This window comes from Opisthocomus hoazin, chromosome 2 (assembly GCF_030867145.1).
Source record: "Opisthocomus hoazin isolate bOpiHoa1 chromosome 2, bOpiHoa1.hap1, whole genome shotgun sequence".
NCBI classification, from domain to species: domain Eukaryota; kingdom Metazoa; phylum Chordata; class Aves; order Opisthocomiformes; family Opisthocomidae; genus Opisthocomus; species Opisthocomus hoazin.
The window spans coordinates 79,605,290-79,612,882 of record NC_134415.1 but is presented as its reverse complement, the minus strand read 5'-3'; the positions used below and the strand labels follow the sequence as shown (position 1 = coordinate 79,612,882).

The window sequence follows — 7,593 nt, the reverse complement described above, 5'->3', positions numbered from 1 at the left end:
CCACAGAAGGCTCAAGATGGAGGGAACGGGGCCTTGGTGGCTTGTGCCTTCCTCCCACGGACATCACCGAATGCTCCCGGTGCTGACTTCCGATTCATCCAAGGAGTTCTGCAACAACAGAAGGAGAAACAAGGCTTCACAGTCCTCATCCTTCACTGAGAGGGATAACAGATAAGGGGAAGGAGGAAACAGAAACGTTAAGGGGGGAGGATTTCTTATTAGAGGCTGCCCTCTCCCAAAGGGAAAGAAACCTGGACACAAACTTCATCACATCACAAAGATGTACACAGGCAGGCACCTCTGATTTCTGACAACTCAGTGGTTTTGTTTCAGGGAAGGATAAAGTATTACTCTCATTTTTATTTTCACTTTTACCAGGGCCTCTATAGTAAGTATTTACAGCTTCTCCTACGATCATTAAAGTTTCGTAATGTTGCATGGGAATTTTTTATTTAAAAAAAAAAATAATTTCCCCAGCAAAACTGTGACTTTTGTCCTTAATTCAACGATGAATGGGGAAGAGGGGAAGAAACGCAGCAAGGCAGAACATTCGTCACCTTGCCCTAAAACGTAGGCAGAGCCAGAAACCGAGATTAGATCCAGGAACTGCCTCAGCCCTGTTCTGTTTTGCCTCCAGTTCTCACGCAGGCATTCGCCCTCTGAGTACGCGCGCCGACATCTTCAGGGTAGCCAGGCGCTGTGCTAACGCGTTGTGGGTGAGGGAAGGAAACAACTCAGGAATACTTGGGGGTGAGAAGCCGTAAACAGTAACCAAGCAGAAAGGCTGTAAGCAACGCCGTTGGGGCTCAACGGCAAAGCAGGTGAGCGCCTTCTCCTCCCAAGCCCGTGAAGCTTGGTAACAGGTAAAACGAGTTAAATTTTCCGAGTTTGGGATGTGATGTCTTTTTTCGGTTTGTTCCACCACGCTACGCAGCTCTGAGACAGGAGAGCTCTGGCAGGCGGGAGCCCGCTCCCCGGGCGGGCCCCGCAGCGCCGGTCCCCTCTGCCAGGCCCAGCACCCGCATCCTCCTATTTTTTTATTATTTTTCTTGGGGTTTTTTTTGTTTGTTTTCCCCTCCTCTCCGCACAGCACATCTACACAGCGGCGTTTACCTACTCGCTCGAGCCGCGGCTGCCACGCAGCCCACGCCGGCGGCCGGCTGCGGGGCCTGCGCTCGGCGGACCCCCGTCCCTCTTCGGCACCGGTGCGGGGGGCGAGCTGCGGGCCGGCTCCCGGCTCTCCCGCGGCGGCGGCGTCCGTTGCAGTTCGGCGGGGAGCCTCCGGCAGCGGTGCGGGGGCACCTCCCGGAGATCCACCGTCGGTGGCGGCCCGGCCAGCCCCCAGGGCACCGCCGGCGCTCGTCCCGCGCTTCACCGCCCCAAGGACGCCGCCGCCGCCGCCGGAGCCCTTTAAAAACAAAGGCGAGAACCGCCGCTCCCCGCACTCCCTCCCCGCCCCGCGCCGGCTACAGGAGCCCGCTCAGCAGGGATAAAAACCAAAGGGTGGTAAGGGGAAAAAGGAAAAAAAACAACCCCCAGACCCGCCCAGGCCGCGCACGGCGGCGTGGCGGGGGTCACCGCGCCCGCACCGCGCCCGCACCGCACCTGACAGCCCGCCGCGCCGCGCTGTATTTCCCTCCCTTAGCGACAGGGGAGGCGCGCGACTGCGGCGGCCCCGCCATTGGCGGAGAGGAGCGGCGCGGCGCGGCCATAGGCTGCCGCCGCCGCCAATGGGGCGCGCTGTATCCGGGAGGCGAGGAGGCTGTGGAGCTATTTAAATCCAGCTCGGTGATGTCAGCGGGGGCGGCGCGGGGGGGAGAGGGGCGGTTGGCGGGCGGGGCGGGCGGTCGCGCTTGTCGCGCCGCGTTAGCGAGCGGGGCGGACGCTGCCTCGGAGGGGAGCGGAGCAGAGCAGCCCGGCGTGACGGGAGCCGGCACCCCCTCCTCATCCTCCCCTCATCCCCCTCACCCGGAGCGGTGCGCTTGACCAGGTGGCGGTCCTGGAACGGGTTGGGTTAGTTTCGGGGTGGTGGCATGGCGCCCGCTGAGAGGGAGCGCGGTCAGGTGGGCTCGCTAGCTGGGCGAGTTTCGCGCCGAGCCAGCTCTTAAAGAGAAGGCGAAAGGGCTGCTACCCGTATTACCTCAGTTTAGGAGAGGGGTTGCCTCACGGTGCCTTCCTACGCTGCTGTGATTCTCCTCCAGTGCCTCCCCACGGCCTCGGCGATGCTGCAAGAGCAGCCAGGTGCATTGCGTTCCCTCAGGAATTCGCTTCAGAAAGGCACGCCTTGCCCCTTGGTGTTCCGGGGTGGCCTGGTTTGGATCCCGAGGGACTGCCACAGGTGGGAAGGCCCCAGGCGGTGACACTGGTTGAAAGGTGGACGTTTGGGCCGCGAAGGGTGCCGATGGTAGGTACAGCCGCCTGGCCGGTTTTCCTCCTGCATTTTGGATTCTGGTTATGGCAGGTCCTGTTCTGTGGGTCACAGGGAGGGCTTTTAGATGCTAAAACCTGATAGATGCTTCTGGCCATAAGCGTTTTCTGTTGTCTTCCCTGCCCAGCAATTGCAGATGGAGTCGAAATGGTGTTAGAACAGAAGAAAAGCAAAACCAAGATCCAAATTTCCTTGCTCTTCCCACCCGATTTGGAAGGCTGCTTGGAATAAAGATGAACTCGCTACACTCAAGGTGGTGTTTATGTATTTTATTTGTCCATTAATCCCACACTCCAGATTTTCTGTCTGTTGCCTGCAAGGTTCCAGAAATAATATTTTTTTGTTGTTTTGATTTGAGTTTTATACCCATGGTCCCTGGCTGCATGAGCTCAGGTGATTTGGGGAAGCGTCAATTTTCTCTGAAATGTCAGATCAGCATTAGTAAGAGATGAAAAGCTGGGCAGAGGTGTTTGTAGTGGTCCTGCTCCTGACTCCTGCATCTTGCTCACATGCTGGGAACTAATCCTATGATCAGATTTGAGAAGAAATTTTTCTCCAATGTGGGGATATTTTGAGGGGAAAAAGGGAAGGGAGTGGCTTTCACCCTCCTCTACAAGATGGAATGTGGTTCGCTTTGGAAAATGAACTTTGGTATTTTGGGGGCAGGAACTGCTGGAACAGACAGAGCACTCAGCCTGGTGTAGTATAAACCTTAAGTTGTTTGGGTGGGGGATGGTTTTTTAATTCATGTAAGTGGAAGAGGGAAAGATGAATGGATCTTTCTGGATTTCACATCTATGGCATAGGTGTAGGGGGTAGAAAGGAACGTGACGAGTACATCTGGTCTGTCCTGGGATTTCATTGCCATAAAGCAGGATCCAACCTCCCCATTTCTTTCCTGGTAAATATCCAAAGTATATGCAAAGATCTTCAGGGACAGAACTCCCCAGGCATCTCTTCCAGTGCTCCGCTTTCCTTAGCTTAGGATAGTTTTCTGTTGCCTCCAATTAGAAACTGCTTAGGTGCAGTTCAACCCCATTACTTCTTGCCCAATGCATGTAGAGAACAGGTCATTCCCATCCTTTTTACCATAGAATTTACATATTTTGAAGACTGTCAGCATGTGTACCTTCAGTCTTCTCTTTTTTTAGGCTAACCAAAGTCTTAATCTGTTCCATTTTTGATCACCAATAGTTTTTTCTAGTTGTCTTCATGAGACCCTGGGAGACTGCAATCCTTGACCCCTCTCACTTTCAGTCCTACGTATCTGTTTAAGAAAGGTCTGGAGAAAGAAGGCAAGTACTGATGTCAGCATTTCCTCATAGTCCTTTTTTTTTTGTTCTAAACAACCATGGTGAATGAAGAAAATTAATGGTAGGTGAAATTTGCAGCCCCTAGGAAAGGAGTACACACTGCAGGGGAAAATGGATGGATGGTGCTGAAGTGGTGACATCAGCTCAAAAAAGGGACCTAGGGACAGCTGGCTGATCAACTGGTGTGTGCAGCTCCACTGAAAAATTAAAAACGAAACCCAAATTTTAGGATGCTTAAGGAAAGGGGATGCTGAATGATGAATGTTACTGTAAATGACACTCACTGGAAATTGCTGTATTGCAGGGCCTCAGCTCCAGAGTTTCACAGGGTGTACAAAGATTGCTACTGAGGCATGGAGAAACTAGGAGGCATGTGAATAACTGAAGTTCATTCAAGGCAGAACTGGAAATCTTCTCCCAGTCTTGACACTGCTTCTTCCTGGCCACTCTTTAGAAATCATTCCTGCTTCAGGTTAGTGATATGTGACACTGTATTTTTTTCCTGTTAAGAACACATTTTGCAGAAGGATGTGTAATACTGTGTAGAATTCAGCTGAATTTGGGCTGCAAGATGGGGTCAGTTGCAGTCCTCTGTTTCAAAATACAATTGATAAAAGTCTATTTTAAACGTTCTGGTCAGAACTAGTGAAGCTTTTCCTTTTTTAAAATGTTTTGTGTGGAAAATCCCCCTGCTAAATAATTGGCAAGTGCTGTAAGTATTACTGCATATTTTATATTTCATCTGCCTGGAAGAAATGGACAGTTCTGTTGCTACAGATTAACCACAATTTATTTTGTGGTACTCTAACTCCTGGAAGAGAGACTTCATAGTTTATTTCTTTTTCATCTGATTATTCAAGGAATGGGGTTGGACAGAAGAAGGGTCTAACCACAATGTTTCTTCTAGTCCCAGCAGACATTTGTGTTTACAACGAAAAATTCCGCATAAACTGAAAATGTGAAAACCAGAGTGAGTGGTTCAACAGTACAAAGGATTGCAGTGCTGGATCTTATTTTCTTGGCCGGTATTGGCTATGATGATTTGTTTATTTTACCTCTGGCATAGCCTTATACCACATTTCAGTGTAAATTTTTCTCAGGCAGCAAAAAAAAAATCATTGCTGCAGCTGCTGTTGCATGAATTAGTCTTAGGTACCAATGGACACGAATTGTGTTTAAAATGAAGAATTTGGCACAAAAAGCTGTTCAGATTTAACCTCTTCCTCACAGAAATGGAGTTACTGATGATTCTTTTTATGTAATGAGGGATAAGATCATCTTTTAATTTATTTTGATGATCAAGTCTTTGTTCCTGAGGCTCCTTGAACAGTAGGTTTTGTCAGAAGCGTGTCCCTGGCTCTGCTGTGGGCAATTCTGTGCATCTCAGTGCTATTAGCAGGCTACACCAGCAGGCCTCGGAAAGCAACACAGAATGGTAACTGCCACATCTGTTTTCCTAGAAAGTTGTTTTGTTCTGTCTTTGAGACAAATGTTGAATTCTGTGATGGCTTTGTATTGCTAGAGTTGCAATTGGCAGCACCATCTTGAAGGACTAAAATGTTTCAATCTTTGTGAATGTTGGACCTAATAGCCCTCCTCGCAGTCAGCAGGAGGCTCTAGAATGCCAGAAAATGCAGATTTGGGCTCCTCAGCCTGAAGAAATTACCCTAGATTAGAGAGTACAGACAAATGTCGATTAACCAAATGTGCCTACAACACACCAAAGTTCTCTTAGAATATAAGCTAACTTCCAAGTTTTCTTCTCTGGTGTAGCACCAGTAGCTCGGAGCTCTAAGCAGTCGTCTGCTTAATTTCGTAGCTGTTGCTTAGGTAGCCAATACAGTTTTTCTAAGCTATGTCATACAGAAGGCCATTACCTGTGCACAGTATCTCTGCAAGCACTGGGGCTCAGTTGTGTATTTTGCCCACATCAGCTTCTTCCGGTGTTGCCTGGTTAGCACTTGCAACAAGCATCTTGGGAAGCCTTTAGAAAAATCTCTTCCAGCTTGCCAGAGACAAACATGTAGGATGCTGGTGACCATGTGGGATTATAAAGAGGAAGGCTGCAGTGGTACTTGGTGGTCTGTTCAGGGCCAGATGCCTAGGCAGGCCAGTGAGGATTGCAGGGAAAAGATCAAGGACTCGAATAAAGCTAATCCTCCACTCTGGCAATCAGACTAGGGAAACGCGTGTTTTCTTGCAGCCACGCTGAGGCTTGCGAAAGCTCTTCCATCTCCAAAACATTGCTGAGACTGATGTCAATGAAAATAACGCGCAGAAACATTTTTAACATTTATGCTGCTCATTTGCAATTTGAGTTATGACGAACTCTTGTGTGCTGAAGTGCAGGGAGCAGAATAGAACAGACCAATCTATCTGTGAAGACTGGAGAGGTTATTTACCATCACTGAGATTTAGAGAATTTTTAAATGTTATTGCTCAGTATTTTTAAAATGGTGTGGAATTGTAGCTTTCCTGTTGAGATAAAGCTATATGACTAGTATTTGGCTATTTTGTTTGTAGCTTGGGACCATATATCAAAAGGTGGGGGACACGAAAGAAGGCTATAAGAACATGTTTGAAATAGCACAAGGAGGAATTTTATGCAGTATTTCCTAGGTACAGTGTTCCTGGGGCAGTGTAAAATTGTATTCTTTAATGAAATTTACAACAATTCTGTTTAAGTATTGGTCTGTTTGGGCAACCACTCTTAGATTTGGGACAAAGTATAGGGTGATGTGATATCACATCAGTAGGTAATATTAATCTTTGCATAATTTTCCACAAATTTACATAATATTAATCTTTGCAGTGAACTTGAGAGGAATGTCCTTTTACAACCCCATATAATGAAGGGGGAAGCTTGTCAGCTGAATTTCCTAATATGTAGATTATTTTTGTTTTTAAAAGTTAGCGCTCACATTTCGGTGTTGTCTTCCTTCTCCCCACAATACTAAAGAACAGCCTATTCAATAGCTAGCATAGAATTTAAGTCTAGAGATGACTGTTACGGTAAATACCAGCATGACATTTAATATAAATTCTTGCTTAAAATATCTGCGATGAAGCCTCGATCCTATAGGTATGCATATGTATGTATTGGTACTAGAGTATGATCTAGGTGGGGTTTAAGCACTGTGTTCCAAAAAAGCAAATCCATGTGAACCACTCATCACCTCTTCATCATCTGAACATATGCAGACACCTACCATCCTAGTGACACTGTTTTAATCCTATGTGGAATGGCTTCGTGAAGACAGCTGCATCTTTAGCATACATGGAGCTTACTGAGTTCAGCACAGAGCTATTTCCAATCATGAGTACAAACCAGCAAAGATGGTTATTGTCCACCTCTTGCCTAATGGTCAGGCTTTCAGCATCCTCAGACAACTCCCACTTACTAGATGAGATCTCACCTTAGTGGCAATGAGTAGAATCATGACCCAGCCTCTTCCCTAGTCTTCAGATTTTATTTATATTCTCTGCCATGCTTGCATGAGACTGTTTTCCTTTCTGTAACCACTTAAAATGCTGTATTCCTATGATTTCTGTGGAATTCCTGGTTTGGAGTAACGAAAGGGATAATTTTAACATAAGAACTGCAAATGTGTCTGATTCCTAAGTAGCCAGAAAGAGGAGAATAGTGCTTTTTCTTTAGGTTTTCTTTAATTTCCGAGATAAAAAATTTACATCTTTGCTCTGGTACATATACTCTCTACCTCAACTACTCTTGCATCCTGAGAATAATTATTCTGTTAGGAGTTGAAAAGCACTGTGTGACTTACAATTCATATGATTCAGCCTGCAGGAGAAGTGCATATCAAATTTATGGGCTGAAATGGAATCATCAAC

The 7,593-nt window shown here is 47.2% G+C and overlaps 1 protein-coding gene across 8 annotated transcripts in view; it reads left to right on the top strand.

Annotated features, from left to right (window-relative positions):
• Positions 1 to 653: 653 nt before the first annotated feature.
• Positions 654 to 7,593, top strand: part of ARMC2 (armadillo repeat containing 2) — a 104,419-nt gene continuing 97,479 nt past the window's right edge. For 5 of the 8 annotated variants that reach the window (XM_075414253.1, XM_075414252.1, XM_075414258.1 and 2 more), the window contains exons 1-3: positions 1,845 to 1,990; positions 2,556 to 2,681; positions 4,046 to 4,213. The gene's annotated coding sequence lies outside the window, so the exon portion shown is untranslated. Of the gene's footprint in view, positions 822 to 1,844; positions 2,014 to 2,555; positions 2,682 to 4,045; positions 4,214 to 7,593 lie in introns of those variants that run through there. The other 3 variants (XM_075414257.1, XM_075414256.1, XM_075414255.1) reach the window with 3 other exon arrangements.